Source organism: Lissotriton helveticus, chromosome 9, assembly GCF_964261635.1.
Source record: "Lissotriton helveticus chromosome 9, aLisHel1.1, whole genome shotgun sequence".
Lineage (NCBI taxonomy): Eukaryota > Metazoa > Chordata > Amphibia > Caudata > Salamandridae > Lissotriton > Lissotriton helveticus.
This window is the reverse complement of record NC_136070.1, coordinates 148,967,131-148,986,984: the sequence shown is the minus strand read 5'-3', so window position 1 is coordinate 148,986,984 and position 19,854 is coordinate 148,967,131. Positions and strand designations below refer to the sequence as shown.

At 47.7% G+C, this 19,854-nt stretch overlaps 1 protein-coding gene across 2 annotated transcripts in view; it reads left to right on the top strand.

The window, feature by feature from the left end:
• The window catches only part of MIDEAS (mitotic deacetylase associated SANT domain protein), a 733,716-nt gene that overhangs the window by 197,309 nt on the left and 516,553 nt on the right, over window positions 1-19,854 (top strand). Inside the window, exon 1 of one of the 2 annotated variants that reach the window (XM_078659669.1) lies at window positions 17,891-17,974. The exons of the other annotated variant lie outside the window; for it this stretch is intronic. The gene's annotated coding sequence lies outside the window, so the exon portion shown is untranslated. Of the gene's footprint in view, window positions 1-17,890; window positions 17,975-19,854 lie in introns of those variants that run through there. 2 annotated transcript variants of the gene reach the window in all.

Sequence of the window (19,854 nt, the reverse complement as noted above, 5' to 3'; positions counted from 1 at the left end):
AGTCGACCTGATCCAGGCCACTGAACCTATTATAGCATGTGATCTGGTAGTGGGCGGATGGGTGGTGGCCGAGCCGGTTCATCCATCCCCTTCCGGCTCGACTATGTGATAGAAGAGACCAACCCTCATCTGGGTCTCTCAGTTGTTTACTGGGGTAAAAATAAGAGAGAGGCCTAACTTCAATTTTTGTGTCTGCGCTGGCTGGACTCCATTTACATATGTGGTCTACAATGTGTGGGTCCCTAAAGTTGACCAATACACAGGACCTTTATAGTTTTAGGTGTACGGCCTACCCAAGCCACCCTTCAGACCATAGTTATTTCAGTAGTCATATGTGGGGGAAGGGGTCTATGCACATTATATATGTTTGTATGTAATTTCAGGTGGCTCCTGAAGAAGGCGTTCTCGCCGAAACCCGCGTCGAGTAATTTATCGTCACCTTACTGTGGACACCTTTTTGTAACTTTTGGTGTCTTCTTTTATTCAATTTGTTCAGTTTTCCTATCTATTGATTGTATGTCATTTTAGATCGATTTGTCATATAGTCTGATTATTTTCAGTTATCTATATGATTTTTATTATTGTGTTTTATTTAAATATATATATTTTAAATAGATAATTTCTTATTTTTAATTGATTGTTCCTTTTGCAATTTTGGTCGGGTCACTTGTTTACTTATTGATAAGACTGCCTAGGAATTTTCTCACATACTGTGTTTACCCTGCCCTAGGAGTCTGCTTAGTAACTACCCAGGGGGTCCTTGTTTTTCTCACATAGTCTATGCACATTAAGCCAGTGAGTGGCTTTATTTTTCAAAGTTGTATATGATTCAACGTTTGGCATACTAATTTCTGGGACCCCTGTTAAAACAATTAAATAGGGACTCACTTCTGGTGGCAATTCAACTTTGGGCCCTGTTCGGAGTCTCTTACTAGAACCTGTATCTGCGATGGCCCGTCCATCGTGTGAAGTAATACCAGACACTACCCCACCTACACTGCTAGGCACTGTATCCTCAACAGCCTTGGGTCCCCCTCCCATTGTACTAAGCAATGAATTTGTTCCCCCTGTGGATGCTGCAGAGTTACCAGCAGCTTGTTGTGTCACAAAGGCAGCAGGATTATCGTGCATCACAACTCCCCCTGCTACAATCGGTAAGTTTGGGTTGCCTTGAGCTAAAGCATTGTTTACCAAACTATTTAAAGTGCCCACTGTTACTTGTTCAAAGTTAAATAATTGTCTTTCAATACTGGCAAGTTTCTCTTCCAATGGGCGTAGTAGGGCACTCAATAGCGCTGTGATTTTCGTACATGTTGAGTCCTCCCATGTCGATGATTCTTCCCTGGGTGGGCCTGCACCAGTCACAGTAACACCCCCTGAGCTTCCCAGTGTCAGCGGTGAATCAGGTGCAACAACTATCATTTGCACCTCAGCGTCCTTTGGGCTTGTTGAGATTGCGTTTTTGTTGTTGCGACCTTTTGCTGGTTTGGTTGCCCTGGCTCCTGTCTTATTTGCAGTTGGCTGTTTCTTCTTGGGAATTGCACCCGTGCAGTTACCCTGGAACTGGTGGGTATTGGGTCTTTCAGGCGTTTTTATAGGGGAAGGGGCATCCATTTGCACTGAGAGGTCCTGTGGGGTCAGATGAGTGGGAGGGAAGGTACCGACCAGGTCCTGAGTAGGTTTCTGATTATGGTTAGTCAATTGGGTGTTATCAATGTCAATGTTCACAACCCTACCAACCTCAGGTGTTCGAGCATTCGCAAAGTGCCCCAGTGAGGATCTTCTGGCGATGGCAAGATCCTGGGACACCCTGCGTTCCATAAGCACAATGCCCTGGTCTATCACTGAATTAGCTCTAACGATTAAATTGTCCAATGTTCCTGTGAGTTTATTAGTCTGGGCTTTACTCCTGGACTCCCGTACGGCCATGTTACAGATATATGAAGTAGCTTACTCCAACTAGTTCCACAGATGGCGAAAGGGGGGTGGCCTGGTCCGGTCTCCACAGGGCTCAAACGGGCTATAACGGTCCCGCGGAGCGTGAGTGTGCCGTAGATAAATACCACAGGTAGGCGAGGAGAGAACGGGAAGAGGCACCAGCTGCAGGTGATTAGGGAATGCTGGTCCTCGCAGTCCCGAACTCCCGCTCAGTAGGACACACAATTCCAGGCACCAAAGTTCCCCAATGACACCAAAGGTCCGTGTGACATTAGGGGTCCGTGTGAGAGCTACAAGTAGTCCGAGGGCAGAAACTGCTGCGAGCTAATACCGCCGCTGAACATCGAGAATGATGCTGTGTATCACTCACCCAGCACAGCTGCCAGAGCAGAAAAGAAGGCTGTTAAGAGCAGGGAGCCAATTTGTTAATCTGTGAGTCTGCGTCTCTCACCGCAGGTCCGCTGGTCTGAAGGGCGGGGATGGGGCGGGGATGGGGCGGCTGCTGCTGCTGCATGGCGCGGGGGCCTCCGGAGGAGGCGAAGCTGGCTGTTTAGGCGTGGGTGTCCGGCTTCCTCCTTCCCGCGCCCCATGCACTTGCAAAACCTACAGCCCTCCGGTTCGAGACTCTCCTCCCGTCTCTCTCGGGCAGTGCTCCGTCCAGCCTCGGTCGGGATGTTATGCAATCATTTCAAGAGTCTCCTCCCTATGCTTGCTGACATCACCTAAATGTATATGTTTAATGTATTTTTAAATTATATATATATATTTATTACTTATAATTTTTAAACATTTAAAAATATTTTAAACTGTTTATTTTAATCATATGTATTATTTACTTTAGTTTACATTATTTTTTTAACCCTTTCCCTGCGTCCGTCGGCCAATGGCCATCGCGAGCACTACTTCCGTAGTGCTGTGCACGTCTGTTGGCCGACATGGCCCCGGCCACACAGTGGAACGCCCCGCACCGCTGCGGAATTGCTGCAGCAGTTAAGGCGTAAATTAAAAAAACAATATTTTTGACATCAATACTTTTTTTGTCTCTATATTTTTGTACTTACCATAATGTAGATAGGATGTTGATATTCTTGATTTCGATATTCTTGCTGCGATATTTCTGTAGGTCGATATTCTGACCTTCGATATTTTGTCAGTGATTCCCTCTTTCCAAATCCTCAATGTAGTGGTTGTTGGCTCAGGAAAGGATTCCACCCTATCGCCTCCGTAAATAGCCCTCAAGTATCCTCCTGGTTGCATATTATGGCAGTCCATTTTATACGCAGGATCATCCTGAGGGTGGTGTACCCAGTGATTGACCACCATTAGTTGAGTCGCCCAGTAGTACTTACGCAGAGCTAGGACTGCCACTCCCCCATCGTACCATCCTCTCGTCAACTTTTGGAGAGAAATTCTTGGGGAGCGGCCGTCCCATAAAAGCAGTGGCACGGACGATTCAATTGTCTGAAAATATGTGTGGGGGATCAGATAGGGGGTGTTATCTAGCACGTAAAGGAATTGTGGTTTGACCATCATCTTAAACAGTGCAACTCTACCCAAAAGCGATAGTGGAAGAGACCTCCAGTGCTGTATATCACCATGTAGATTACGGAGCGGGGTTCTAGGTTGTGTTCACAAAAGACTTTCGGATCCCTAGTGACGTAAATGCCCAAGTATTTAAATCCCTCGATTGCTATAGCTTTCTCACATCCTCCTGGTTGGGACGGTGGGGCTCCCAAGAGGACATATAGTACAGATTTTTCCCAATTAATCATTTACCCAGAGTACTTTCTATAGAGTTAAAATATATGTAGAATTCTATGAAGGGTTGTCTTTGAATTTGTTATATATAGCAGGATATTATCTGCATACAACAGTATTCTGTCTTCCCAATCTGGTGTCCATTTTAGCCCTCCGATTATGGGATCTCCCTAATCCAGACCGCCAAAGGTTCCAACACCAGAGCAAATATCAATGGGGACAACTGGCATCCCTGTCTAGTTCCCCGATGCAACTCAAAGATTCTTGATGTATTATTATTGACGGTCACCTGGACAAGTGGGATGGAGTATAGTAGCTGCAGCCAGGACAGGAATTGCGGTCCAAAGCCTTGTTTCTCTAGGACTGCATACACGAAGGGCCTCTGTTCCGGGTTCGATCTGACCATTCCCAGCATGGATCCCGAATGGGGGGGGGAGAGAAAGCGTCCCAACCCCTCAACTTTCGGCATCGCCCCCAACATGCATTTTGTCGCTGATTGAGAAAGGAAACAGTAAACCAAAACATTTCTAGCGAAACTTAATCCCTTCCCCCTTCCCCGCCTACCTGCATGACGGGCTATGAACTGAACACTCCCACAACTATGCAGAGTGCCTTTGTACCCCTTAACAAACATTAACCTATGGGGTCGCTGGGCTCTTCTCATTGCTGCCAGATGGTGCACTTGGGCGAGGGCAGTCATTCGCTTCAGTCTTCTGCCGATCTTCAAGCTTGGGATTGGCTTAATCTTTTGTGGATGCGGGTTGTTTACTTTTCTGGTGATGGCTCTGATTTGGGCCTCGGCAGAGGGCCCATGTCCTCAGGCGGGATTGCAGCATCTGGCAAGACCCGCAGCTTCTTTCTGGAGCTTCTTCTGATGGTGCCCTCAGGATCGGAGGTTAGCCACGTCATCTCAGGCGCTCTAGAGCCCTGCACCTGGTCTCCTCTGAGCTCAGGTCACCACGCCTGGCTTCCATTGATCGTAATCTGCATAACTCACTGTAGTGGGTTCACCCCGTCACGGAACAAGCTGACCTTTCCAACATGGAGGTCACAGCGAAACCAACTGGAAGGAGGTTCATTGGTCCTGTTGTTCCAACACCCAGACCGGAACCTACAGGAATGAGGGGCAGGGGTAGAGGTGGTAAAGATCTCCTGTGATACAATGAAATGAGGGGCTTGGGAGCTGTCAATACCACCTTTAGTGATAACATTGGGTCAGCAGATGGCTCACTCCTCCTGGCCCACTAGACTGCATAACTCCCTTGGCTCTGCATGCTGCCTATCAGGGCCCACTTGGAGCACTATTATTCCTCTCACTTGTCGTATCAACTTTAATTATACAGCACCACCTGGAACCTACACTGCCTGTGTTGTTTATAATGATTAGCCTGCATGGATCTGGCATTCACCACACATGATAACCTGTGTGTAGTGAACCTCCTCCCACTGCCTATAAATGGACTCCTGCAGTGTTCTTCTTCCCCCCCTTTTTTCCCTGTGTTTGTTTCTTCCCTTGTCTCTAATCTGTTTTGAACTAGAGCATATGAATAAGACGTTGCTCTTAAGACTTCATACATCCTCACAGAAGGCATGGTAGGAATATAGGTTGTCTTTTTCCCTACTCCTTCCCTTTTTACACTTACATTCATGGTCCTGACGAAGTGCTCTGGGATCCATTAGGGACCATTAGATAGCGCGAAACATGTCCACCACTCACTTTTAAAAACGCACCGGACTACATAGTCACATGGGTAGAGAGAAGTGGGGATCTATTTGTTTTTTTCCCACTGCACCACCATAAAGAGCATCTCCATCCCCGTTCTGATTTTATCCCAACCCCGAGAACCCCCTAATAAATACATTGCGGTGCCAACGGGTTATTTTGTTCTCACTCACAACCTTAATTTTAGAGCGATCACGTATATCGTATCTACCTTCAAAAGCTTCTAGGGGTGGTGAACCAGCCCGAGATCAAGGCTTCTGTTGCTGCTTATTTTTGTTCCATGTCTTTTTTGGGAAGACAGGACGTCCCTCCTTGTCCGGAGGGGTTTACCCTGACCTTGAGTAGAAGGTCTAACTTCCAAATGATTCTGTTCTAATGATGTATAAACATCAGCAATAATAATCAGCAACAGACATTCAAGATCAGCGGCCGCCGCCACCTCAAGGCGTTGGCGTACCTGTAAACAAACTGCCTCGCCTGTAATGTTAGCCAGTATCATGTCGGTGACTATGGGAAAAATACCCACAAACTGCATCCCCAAGGCCAGGGCTGGACCAGCCCGGTGCTCATTTTGTACTTGTTTCAGATCTCTCAGAAGAACGCTCATGGAGGGGGTGCCAAAACAAAGTGTATACACTGAGGCAAACACCGCCCCCAAGGTGTTGCAGACCGCTAAGGGGGTAATCCGACCACTCGGCAAACACATAGTAAGGATTCTTTGTTTCTCCAGAGGATTAGTGTGTGGGTAAACATCATCAAGCTGTTCAATTTTCTGAGCTATCCAAAATTGAAGATCCTCACGATTTTGAGGACATTTGCCCATCACTGAATTAATCATGACAGAGCTTATCACAAGGCCTCCGCCTTGTATCAGAGTGGGCGAGCGCAGCTCCAGTTGGAGCTACTAAAAAAGCTTGAGAAATTAATTGTATTTCGAGTCTGACCAGAAGAACTACTTGCAAACACAACAATGATGGACAGAATGTGGATCAATGTCACACATTCACCCCAGTCCAAAGATCTGGGCCCAAATCCATCGTTTTTCCACTCCACACCACCCTGGGTTAGACAATGGCAATATGCAAATCAGCGCTGACCCTGTGCCCCATGGGAACAGTCCAGTCCGAACTACAAAAGCCATGTCCTTCCCAGAACGGAAACAAGCATCCGAGGACCGGCCCGGTTTCGAGTGGAAAAACGATGGATTTGGGCCCAGATCTTTGGACTAGGGTTAATGTGTGACATTGATCCACATTCTGTCCATCATTGTTGTGTTTGCAGGTACCGCTCTAAGTGTACTGGGGATGCTCAGACGTGAGTCCCAGGCACTCCACACCACTGGAATCAAACTAGCCGGGCTGATGAGAGGTGTTACCTCGAAACCGGGCCGGTCCTCGGATGCTTGTTTCCGTTCTGGGAAGGACATGGCTTTTGTAGTTCGGACTGGACTGTTCCCATGGGGCACAGGGTCAGCGCTGATTTGCATATCGCCATTGTCTAACCCAGGGTGGTGTGGAGTGGAAAAACGATGGATTTGGGCCCAGATCTTTGGACTGGGGTGAATGTGTGACATTGATCCACATTCTGTCCATCATTAATGTGTTTGCAATTACCGCTCTAAGTGTACTGGGGATGCTCAGACGTGAGTCCCAGGCACTCCACACCACTGGAATCAAGCTAGCCGGGCTGATGAGAGGTGTTACCTCGAAACCGGGCCGGTCCTCGGATGCTTGTTTCCGTTCTGGGAAGGACATGGCTTTTGTAGTTCGGACTGGACTGTTCCCATGGGGCACAGGGTCAGCGCTGATTTGCATATCGCCATTGTCTAACCCAGGGTGGTGTGGAGTGGAAAAACGATGGATTTGGGCCCAGATCTTTGGACTGGGGTGAATGTGTGACATTGATCCACATTCTGTCCATCATTGTTGTGTTTGCAGGTACCGCTCTAAGTGTACTGGGGATGCTCAGACATGAGTCCCAGGCACTCCACACCACTGGAATCAAGCTAGCCGGGCTGATGAGAGGTGTTACCTCGAAACCGGGCCCGTCCTCGGATGCTTGTTTCCGTTCTGGGAAGGACATGGCTTTTGTAGTTCGGACTGGACTGTTCCCATGGGGCACAGGGTCAGCGCCGATTTGCATATCGCCATTGTCTAACCCAGGGTGGTGTGGAGTGGAAAAACGATGGATTTGGGCCCAGATCTTTGGACTGGGGTGAATGTGTGACATTGATCCACATTCTGTCCATCACTGTTGTGTTTACAATTGCCTTCTGAAAGATGGCATGCACTGAAGAGTGGGCTTCACCTTGCCTCTCTCACTTGAGGGGTGGGGTTGGCAGAGGTGGGCACACCTTCTGGGCTGTTCTAAGTTTTCCCGCCTGTCTTCCAGCCGAAAAGGAGGAGTGACCGGAAGGGGGACTGCTCCTGATAGCAGGAGAGGCAGGGGGTCGCGTCTCTAAGATGCCCTTTAAGTGCATGGTATATTAAATTCCACACTGGCATCAGTGTGGGTTTATTATGCTGAGAAGTTTGCTACCAAACTTCCCAGAATTCAGTATAGCCATTATGGTGCTGTGGAGTTCGTAATGACTAACTCCCACACCATATACTCTTTAAGGCTGTACTGCACTTACAAAGTCTAAGAATGGGCTTAGACACTGTAGGGGCACTGCACTCATGCAACTGTACCCTCACCAGTGGTATAGTGCACCCAGCTAGAGGGGTGTCTTACCTATGCAATAGGTAGTGGGGTGCAGGCATGTTACACAGGAATGTGTGCCATGTCGACTACACTTTTCTGCACCAAAATACTCAGTCTGCAATGGCAGTGTGTGTGTGTTAAAGTACAGGACCTCTAAGAGTGGCACAACATGTGCTGCAGCCCTTAGAGGCCTTCCCTAGCCACAGCGCCCTTGGTACCCATGGTAACTTTTACAAGGGACTTACCTGTGGCCAGAGATGTGCCAATGGGGGGTACAAAGGTACATTTTTGGGAAAGAACACAGGCCCTGGGAACCTGATTGCCAGGGACCCAGGTCACATCAAGTCAAAGTGCATCAGAAATCTGGCAAAAAGTGTGGGGGGGGTTATTGCAACAGAAACCCAGCTTCCCACACTATATATGCTATCTTTGGGCACTGCTCAAAAGGCTTGGGCAGAACAGAGGTGACAGGACCTCAAAGATGCTTCCGTAGCTAAAGATTGCATCACGTTTTGGCATTAGTATCGAATGGCCGCAACCCTGCAGCCATGGACCTAAATAACCATGTTTCTTCATTCGAATGGTTTGAACACTTTAAGAAGCTTTACCATGACAATACTTCTAGCCTAGATGACGGTACTGAAGCAGCCGTTCTTCCTTCAAGTGCTGAGCCTTTTTTTGATAATATAGTTGTTTTGAATTCTCTCAAAGCAGTTACACACGATAGGGCTCTTGGACCATATTGCATTCCAGCTGATATTGTGTTACAATATATTGCTGCCTGGTCCAAATATATTGTTTTTCTAGCTAATGTCATTGCTAGAGGCGCTCAGATCCAAGATTCCTGGAGGGGGACTGTATTAGTCCTGCTTTGCCTATGGAAGATGCGACTCCGGATGGAAGGAGACATATAAAGACCCATCAGAGTTCTCTTCTGGAAGAACCTGTCATTCTGCTATGACATTCTATTGGCCGAAAAGGATTGACCACCAGAGTTCGTCATGGACTGCCCAAATGAAGAAACTGTGATTTATCCTGGCTCCTCGACCCTCGTTCCAGAACATGTAAAATATTCATATGCCAAGGAGTGGGCATTACCGCAAGCTCCGGCATTATACTGCCACCATGCAGGGTGGGATGTTGGTTCCTCTTATCATGAAATACCAATGAGATCGAACCCATAACTACAAAGGCAATACCCCATTAAAAATTAGGCTAAAAGACAAATCTGATAGAGACATCTAGTTGCAGATTCCTTAACTTAGAATATTCCCAGGCGTCCGACTGGATCCGGAAAACTTTTCCGCAGCAGCACCTCTGCGCACCGGGGTGGCGGCGCCGCCTGGCTCCGCCCTGACGTCGTCCACGGACATGACGTCAGTGGAGCCACATATGCCCCTCCTGGCGCGCTGATGTAAGTGTTTCTTCTTTTCCACGTCCGAGCGCGGATCCTGGAAAACAAGCAGTCCTTGGCCTGGTTTTTGGGCCTTCTCGGCGCTTTGGTGTCGAGTGGAACAGTGTGCAATGCCTTCCGGCTTTAAGGCCTGTGAAGCCTGTGCGCGTAAGATGTCTGGGACTGACCCGCACCTCATTGGTATGTGGTGCCTCGGCGTGCCCCACGACTCTAAGGACTGTGACGCCTGTCAGCGGATGAAGCCAAAGTCCTCGAGGGAGCGTCGCATGAAGTTGCTGGCCGCACAGTTGTCTGGTCTGGCTCCCTCCCGTCGCCGTTCCTCTTCTCCACATCGGGCTAGTTCCCGTGATCGCTCCTGTGACAGACGTGCGACTACAGGTAAGCATAAGCACAGGCATCGCTTACAGAGTTCTTCTTCCGCTGCCCGTGCCACTGCCGCCCATTTCGCTCGCACTGAGCTGGGTAAAGATGCACGGCAGCCTCAACCTCCGTATCCACCCTTTTTGGGTGTTGGGGCAACGCAAGCCCAAATGGAGGCCTATTGTAAGGCGCTACAGGCTTGTTTCGAGTCGCCCCCACTCCATGGTGCGCCTTTGGGCCCCACAGAGGTTGCAGGCGCTCATACCGGGTCCTCGTCTGCGGATGTTTCCCCGGCACCGGCTTCGTCTGTCGACTCCGATTCCGGAGCCGTCGCGATGCCACCAAGCCAGGGCCCAGAGCCAGGCCAACCCCGTCAGTCAGTGCATAGCCCTGTGCAGCTTCCTGCGCAGACGTCGGAGGCGTCGACGCCGGGTACTACCCCAGGCTCGACGCCGGCTCTGGCATCTCTTGCTGTGGGATCGGCGTCGGTCGGCGTCCAGGTCGAAACCTCTGTGGAGGTCGTCTATGTCCAGGCGACTCCAATACGACCGGCGTCGAGTCCGCCTCCCTTGGTGGTGGCTCCCCCTGACTCCTCGGGCGGCAATAGGTCACTGCAATGTCCGTTGACGCTGCTGCTTTCATTTACGCCTCCTCATTTGGAGCCTGATGCTTCCCTGGACTCCCCTGATGAAGGGACCAGGGTGCAAGTACCCTGTGTCGCCTGGCCTTTGGGTCAGTCTCTGGCTGCTCCATTCCTCATGTCCATTGGTAGGATTAGCCTTCAACCATCCCCTACTGACAATTTATTGTCCCCTAAATGGATAGCATATGAATCTAGTGCTGCCTTTGCACCCTCTATTCATAGGGCAGCTAATGTGCTTGGCATTCAGCCTCCTATGGTGCCATTGCTTTCCGATCCTTTAATGGATCTGCTCCATTTGAAGCCTATTGAAGTTGAACCTTTGCTGCCCTTTGGGAATTCGCTACTTGACGTCCTAGGTGGCGCTTGGTCGAGGCCAGCTTCTGGTGACCCCGTTGAGCATGCTATTGCTCGTAGGCACCGCCCTGCTCCGGGTGATTCTCTCTGTTTGTCTCTTCACCCAACTGCTCAGGGCGTGAATGTTCAAGCAGCTTTTAGTTTGGAGTCTTCACCTTCTTTACCATTATTACCTCCCACCAGGGAGTCTTGGTGGCTGGATGATTGTGGCCGCTGGCCTTTCACCTCTAATAGAACAGGCGTCCGGGCTTTAAATACAGCCTGTGTGTTCGCCCACGCATCCTCCGCTCTTTGGGACTCAGTTGCCCACCTTCTCCCTTCTATTCCAGAAGGGCCACGGACGAAGTTGCTCTGCCTTCTTCTGCATGGCAGAAGCATGGCACAATTTTCCGTTAGGTACTCTCTGGATGCCACTGACTCTATGGGACAGGTCCTGGCTCGCGCTGTGGCTTTACGCCGCCATGCTTGGCTGTGCAACAGTCCCTTCCCAGATCATGTTCTGGATGCCCTCAGGGATCTTCCATTTAATGGGGTAGATCTGTTTGACTGCCACGCGGATTCCACGGTCTCCCGCGTCTCTTATCAGGGCTGAGATAAATCGTGTTGCTATATCTCTGCGTTATTTTCCGGTGCCCAACCTAATGCACAGATTAGTTTTTAGTGGCTGGTTACTGTTCATGGCTGGTTAGCCCTTTATCTGTTTGTTCAGTACAGCCGTTTGGCTGTTTTTCTTTTTTTCAGTCCTCTGACTGTGTTTAGCCCAAGAGGACACCCCTGCTGGAGATTTGCCTTACCCTATGAAGGGTATTTATGGCACTCGGTACTGCCATTTGCTTGGTATGCTCCTATGGAGTCTCCGTGCACACGTTCTGCTGGGAGTCACTTGTCCATTTCTACAGAGTTCCTACTGTAACTTGCTTCTTGCATGTTGGGTTTCTCTGTCTATATTGCTTCAGAATTTGGCATATGTTCTGTGCTGTGTGGTGTCTATCCTGCATGCGTGGTGAAACACTGGGTTGTAGCAATTCCTTCGCTGCAAGGCATCCTATTGCCGCTATGCGGTGTTCTTATGGTTGTTCTTCTTAGTGCGACTTGGGCATACAACCCCTTCTGGTTTGTCCTGTAAGCGAATGTTTAGCAGGTGTTCTCTGTTATCTGTGGTCATAGACTCTCTTTGGCCGCCTGGCCTACGGCGGTGTTCATGTTCCCTGCTTTTTCAGTATGATTGTTCCCAAGCTTTGTTTGCCTTCATACTGTGTACCCTCCAAGTGCCTGTTTTCCTTCGAAATCACTGTTTGGAGTCTGGGACCTTTTCATTGTCCTCACTTTGGCTACAACAGTGACTTGTTTTTCTCCTCATCTGTCTTGCAGAGGGCGGTTGTTCTGCTTCGACAGGGAACATGGGTTACTGCTCTGGATGTGGTCCTACCCAATTTACAAATCTCTGCGAGTATGTTTAGCATACTCTAGACTCTTGATGGGTCACGTTTTCACAGTTTCAACGTTTTACTTCCTGCTATAGATCTGATTGGTGTGCATACCCTGCAGATTCGTGCTGGCTCCTTCATTCACACAGTGTCCGTGGTCCCTGCCCCGGTCTACTTATTCCACTAGCTATCGAAGTGCCTGGCTGGCTGGTGCCCTTTTTGAGCCATGGTCTTCTCGCCTTCTTACTATTAGGTGCCTCAGGCGCCTACGTGACCCTACAGGAAGTCTTTGCTTCCTTTGTATGGCTCCAGGTCCATGTGGCATACTTAGATCCCTTCCGGTCTTCGCTCGGGTTCTTAACGCACAACTACTTGTCTTTGGCCCTTCACTTACATCGCCTAAGCCTGGCATGTCGTCTGTTTTCCTGCTGACAGCATTGTGTGGGCATAGACTGGCATCTCCCACTGCTGTCACTCGTGTCTTGCTGGTGCCGGTTTCAAGAAGGCTCCTTTTTGCTCTTGTGCATATTGGACCAGTGTACAATGTCTCTGTTATACCAGCTGCCATCTTTTTAAACTTGGCTGCGGTCGGCATACTGCGCCCAGCGGTTTTCTCAGTCCTTCGGTTCAGCTACACTTCTTGAGAAGTCATGGCCTCCCTTTTACTCCCATCATATCTGCTTTATGGTTTCTTCTCCATGCTGGCACTTGCGGGATAAGGGTTTCCTAATTGCCTCAGCTGTTCCACTTGTCTTGTTAGTACAGGTGCCACAGTGTTTTTTTAGACTATTTCCTTGGTCGACTGGTGACTGCTTGCTACTGTCGCCAGTTCGAATACTGTGGATCTTTCACATTCTGGGTTGGTTCATCTTCTTTTGACGTATGAACTCTCACTTTGCCACGGGTATCTGGCTTGTGTCTCTTTCTCCCAACCTAGTATACATAGTCTTCTGTACATCAACAAAAAAACAGGGTGAACTTGCTATTATGATCAGCACATCACTATTGCATTTTTCCCGTAGTGGTAATTTTTCCAGTCACACAAAAATACTCAATTTAGGAGTGCCCAACTGATCGGATGCTTATTCACCCTTAAGCAATTTTCGTCACGATAATCTACCCACAGAGGGTGTGGTAGAGTTTCATGAACCATAAATAGAAACAATTCAACCAGTGCACATCCCTACTAGTTACTTTTCTCCAATTGGATTGCAATTCAATCACTTCAGTAGTTCAATTTGCTTCAGGTCCACACAAATATTCAGGTAGTACACAGTCCATTAGTGCTTTAAAGTTCTTATTTATTGATTATTTTCTTGCCACATCGTCACAGCCGACGCGCGTTTCGCCCTCCGCGGGCTTTTTCAAGGCTGCAAATCAGTATACAAATACATACAATTAGTAAAAAATCATACATTCAAGGCCACCTTTGCCCATCCATGATTAACCAAACGCTCCAACTTCTATTCTACCAAATTCCAGTTTGAGATATATATCAAACATCATTAATATTTTTCTAGTATGGTACTTTGGATTCTAAGTCACTGCGCAGTTACTTGAGAAAAATAACAAGCATAATGTACATACATTTAAGAAAGTTGATTATACACATTATTTGGTGGTCAACCTATTTCACATAGTTGCCTTATGTTAGCTGTTAAGATACTCTCTTTAGAGTTATACTTGCGGATCCTTTCGCTCAAGATGACCACCACTTTTGCCTCAGTGTCTTGTGTTAGAAAGCATTTCTTCTGTACTGTTCTTCACGGCTCCTATTGCCATTTGCCTCCCATTGCTTTCTGCTCTCCTTAGAGCTTCATAGTCTGAAGGTCAACTGCGCTACCTTTCATAGCCTCATTAAACTTCGTGTCTAAGGTTAACAGTGCTGTTTAGTCACCTTACAGACAGCTAAGTTCATTCATGAACTTGATGGGGTTCAGTCGCAGACCCGCCTCCTCTATGGGTATGACCTTGGTATCTATTCTAAGTTAAGGAATCTGCATCTAGACGTCTCTATCAGATGAACGAGTTACTTACATTCGGTAATGATGTATCTGGTAGAGACATACAGCCAGATTCATCAAGCGAAATGCGCTCGCAAAAGGGCCAGGTTCTGAGAATCTGGCCCTTTGCGAGTGCAAATTTTGCATTTGGGATTCATCATCCCAAATGCAAAAATCGCTAATAAAGAATTCGCAAATTTGTGAGGATTAGCATTTAAGGAATCTCTATTAGAGATTCCTTAAATGCTATTCATGAAACATTTAAAAATTGCGAATTCGCAATTTAGGACCGCTATTTACCACGAAGTCAAACCTCGTGGTAAATAGCGAAAACTTAGAAAAATGCATTTAAATGCATTTTTCTAGGTTGCATATTACACACACACATGTCCTTTGGACATGTGTGTGCACAACATCAGTGTAAATTCACATTTCAGGGGTGCTACAGGGTGTCCTTTGGACACCCCAGCACCCTTGAAATCGCATCCTTATTTGCGATTAGCAAATTGCCAATCGCAAATAAGGAATAACTTCCCATTCATTCCTATGGGCATGTAGGCCCATAGGAATGCATGGGGAGTTATTCCTTATTTGCGATTAGCAATTTGCTAATCGCAAATAAGGAACATGTAGGAATCGCAATATTTTTTGCAATTCCTACATGAATCCCGTTTTGCAAGTCCTTAATAGCGATTCCTTATGAATCGCTATTAAAGACTCGCAAAACGGGTCTTTGATGAATCTAGCAGATAGTCTAGCCGCAGATTCCTTAACGCCCGCTCATCCTCCCCGTTCCGCGAGGACCTTTTCTGGTTGAGACTTTCTATACTCACCTCCTTTAGGGTGGCTTGCCCCTTCCTGGGTGCTCTGCTCTCACTCCAGTACAGGTTGATTTGTTCTGTTTCTCTGCTGCTCCCCGCCATTCTCTGAAATTAGGGGGTATGTTCCTTCCAGTCCTAGACCTGGATTGTACGGTGTGAAATCTATTGACGCTTTTTCCCACCATCCCGCTTTCCCCTTCTACATGGCATTGTCGTCGTTGCCGCCGCGGCGGGCTTTTCCTTCAGGACTATTGGCCATGTCCAATTATGGATTTTAATGGAGATGGCAACGTCTCCTTCTGGTGACGTCTTGTGGTGCACTCTCCTTACTCTAGTGTTCCGGACTTGTTCTCCTTCACAGTTTTACTTTCCAGGTGTGGATTTCTTCCTCTGCCAGGCTGTTTTTCCACATCCTTGTCTTCCTTTATCATTGATTGAGCCTACGCTCTTATGAGCGCTGCTGTGTCTCACTTGTCAATTTCTTCAATTTTTTCATCATTTTTGTACACTGTTCCCGTATTCTCACAGTTTTTTGGTGATGGCTCCGCGTTCTGACGCGGAAAAGTTTCTCCGACGTCAGCGCGCCAGGGAGGGGCATATATGGCTCCACTGACGTCATGTCCGTGGACGATGTGAGGGCGGAGCCGGGCAGTGCCGCCCCGGGCGTGCAGAGGTGCTGCTGTGGAAAAGTTTTCCGGATCCACTCTGACGCCTGGGGATATTCTAAATTAAGGAATCTGCAGCTAGTCTATGTCTCTACCAGATACATTGTTACCGAAGGTAAGGAACTCGTTTGTTAGGGAAATTCTCCAACAACTTAAATACCAGGGTGCAATAGACAGTTACACCTCTTCAGGGAATAATCCCTTGTTTCCCTTGGCGAAACCAGATCATTCATATCGTCTAGTATTGGATTACAGACATTTAAACACAGCTACTCGCACATTTGCAGTACAAACGTGCACAGTGCTGCACTAATTGATAACATATTGAGGAAAAATACAAAACCACACTAGATACCTCAAATTAATTTTTCTGCCAAAATATAGAGCCTGCAAGCAGGTATTTGACTGCATTAGCACGCTGGGCTGTCAGGGGCAATTCTGTTAATAACCTAAGGGGTATAAGAATAGCCCCAGGCTGTTTTCAGCTTGAGTAACAGAAATTTTAGAACTATTTGATGACCAAGAATTGTCCAATGTCAATGACATATATCTGACGGATGATGAACTTTCAGTACACTTGACAAGGGTAGATCGCATAGTTCTGGGATTTGCTCACATGGGCAACAGATTTAACTGTAAAAAAAACAAAGATTGCCCACCTCAATGTACTGCACCTTATCTATCTAGAAACTTTAATTAAGGCGCATTGAAGGTGTCAGAATGATGAGACTTCAATAGAAGTCTTTAAAAAAGGAAATAAGTGTTTAACATAAAGCTTCACACTTACAAGAATAAGGCAAGCAGAACGGTCTGTACCTCTCGAAGTCTAAAGGGAATCTCTCTTTCCAACTTGGAGAACACCAATTTAAAAGTAACAGGAGACTCTCCTTTCACACCACCAGGAACCAACCAAATTGTTACTTGAGTGCATCAGCATCATCCCTTCAGTTTCCCATCACATTGAACTGGGACTGTAGTTCTTACTTTGAACATCTCTCTGTCCAGGTATATGATGAAGAGAAGGCTTCTTTTGACCATTAACTCTCCATGTTCACTGCCAAGTTCTTCCCTTCAGGCCTCACTATCAGCAGTCCAATATAAACATCATGATAAAAAAAACCTGCTTGGAAAGAGAGAAAGTGCTAACAAAGCAAAATGCATTTCAATTGAGGCCTTTAGACAGGGTAAGTTAGCAGTTAATATGAACTCAAATGAATGCTTACACATCCACACATGTAACTCGAAGAATAAATGTAAAATGGAAATAAGAGTACATGATTATGCGGTTCAAATTAACAGTGCACATGTGTATAAATCTCTAATCCGTACAATGAGTACATTTCATCAATGCATTTTAATGCTTCACACACGGAAGTTAAGACACACTATGAATATAATGATGTGTGCATAGGCCTGTGCAAAAGAAGTTTGTAGTAGCGTTGGCATCACTGTGCGTTCACACTGTTGTGTTCTGCAAGCGTTACATACAGATCTACGCAGAGAGCGCCACCCAGAGCGAGCACAGCCTTGTACATTCGTATGGCTATACTGAGCAGAGAAAGGGAGCACAGGCAGTGTGCGGTGTCCAGAGGGTGCTGTGCTCTGCAGCAGAGCTCTCGGGTTTCCTAAATCGACTGGAAGGTTACTCGTGCACGGAAATGGGAAACTTGAGAGGTGTTCTGCAGAGTAGTGTACTGCGCGCGCTGCTGGCCCCAAGCTGGCGTCACTTACTGTGCACACTGCACAGAAAGCAGCAAACAATGTGCTCATGTTGTGCAGCAGGAGTTAGTCCAGGATTCACTCCGTTCCTCAGCAGAGTATGTGCTCTGACTGACAGCTGCGGGCTGTTTGCGCGGGGCGTGCTGCGCCGATGGGGGAGTCTCTCTGCGCGTGCTGTGTGGAGGGGTAGACAGTGTGCACCGAAGTGTGCTGTGCAAAGCGGGGCAGTGACACGGGGACTACTCCCAGCTGCAGATTAAATGCTCTGGCTTTGCTGTTGGTTCCTGCAGCTCGCAGGTCAGAGACGAAGAGGAGGGGTTTGGACACACTCCAGCTTCGCAGGACTAGGAAGTGACGAATGCATTAGCCAGGCAGAGAGGCAGCAAAACAAGTCCACACTTTGAGGCGCTGCGCTCGCTAGTTGCGTTGCAGACAGGGAGGACCAGGTAAGAAATATGTTGCATGTATATTTCTTGCGTTATGAACGACCATGAGCGGGATATGACGGCCCTTGCCCCGACTGCGTTTGCTCTCAGTGTTTTAGAGGAGCGGTGAATTTTGTTAAACTTTCCCCCAGCGAAGCTCTGCCGCAAATGGACAAGAACAGCTGATCTGATCATTGTGGCGGGGGCTCGATGCCTGTTTGCAAAGCTCACGCTCTCCTCCTTTTAATCCACCCACGGGAAAGGTTTTAAATACACATTCTATCAGCATTTCCAACCTGCAAAATATGCACACAAAATATGCGTAAGCAACCCGTGTAGTATTGCATTTATTTTATTTTCACTGCTCGATAAGGGATGGACTGCAGTTAAAAAGTGTTCCAGTATAATATATACGTTGTGCAGTGCCTTTTCACAACAAACCAGCAGTGGTGGTCAGTTTATATATCAGGAAGCTGGCAACGTGGCAGAAAATACCGGTCGTTCTCCGGACTGCTTTAAAAATTAGAAAAATAACCGTGTGTGCTTGTAACCTGCCTGTGCAAAAACCGTTCGAGAAATTAGGTCAGCTGCTCTGAAAAAAAATCTGAGATTATGATGCAGCGAGGACTAAATTTTGCATGATTTTGTTGCCACACCGGGTACGTGTCTGCACTTTTGACGGGGAAAAAAGCGTGTTACTTGCAGAATTTAGCCTTTTCAATCCCAGTTTTTGCGACTTCCTCCAACCCAGCGCGCTAGCCCTGTTTTTGTGTGCCTCGCGCTTTACAGCTGTTGACATACATCTGCGACCGATCTGCACAAACACGTCTTTAGCACTGAGTGTTTAGTAGCGAAAGAAAGCGCGTAGGATATGTATTGTACCCCAACATGCCCTTGCCCTTCCTGTTGATTTTTATGGATCGAATTCAGTGTTTCTGGTAAATCTGCCGGTCGTTGTTTGGTGCGGCGGTGTAGTCCCCGCCTCTGTTTTTATACACACGCTGTGATTTATTCACATTTGTCTCATTGGTTAGCGCAAATGTGTAGTTCACTGCCAGTCAAGTCAAGTCAAGTCAAGAGATTTATATAGCGCGCTACATACCCATAGGGTCTCAAGGCGCTAGAGGGAGGGTGGGGAATTACTTGTCGAATATCCAAGTTTTAAGTTGCTTTCTGAATGCTAGGTGGTTCTGAGTAAGGCGAAGGTGAGTGGGAAGTGAGTTCCAGGTTTTAGCTGCCAGGTAGGAGAAGGATCTACCTCCCATGGTGGTTTTGTTGATGCGAGGTACAGTGGCAAGGGCTTGGTTGGAGGATCGCAGCTGACGGGAGGGGGTGTAGAAGGACAATCGTGTGTTGAGGCATTCGGGTCCAAGTTCGTAGAGTGCTTTGTGTGCGTGGGTTAGGAGGCGGAAAGTAATCCTCTTATTTACGGGGAGCCAGTGGAGGTTTTTCAGGTGACCAGAGATGTGTTCTTTACGCGGGATGTCTAGTATGAGCCTGGCTGAAGCGTTCTGGATGCGTTGGAGTTTTTTCTGGAGTTTTGCGGTGGTACCGGCGTATAGTGTGTTTCCGTAGTCCAGGCGGCTCGTGACCAGTGCGTGGGTGACTGTTTTTCTAGTTTCGGTGGGGATCCAGCAAAATGTTTTTTTGAGCATGCGAAGAATGTTGAAGCAAGATGATGAAACGGCGTTGACTTGTCTGGTCATTGAGAGTGAGGAGTCCAGGATGACGCCCAGGTTCCGTGCGTGGTCCGTCGGGATGGGGGCTTTTCCAAGGGCTTCTGGCCACCAAGAGTCATCCCAGGCGGAGGGGGAGGTGCCTAAGATGAGGACTTCTGTTTTGTCTGAGTTCAGTTTCAGACGGCTGTGCTTCATCCACTCGGCTACTTCTTTCATTCCTTC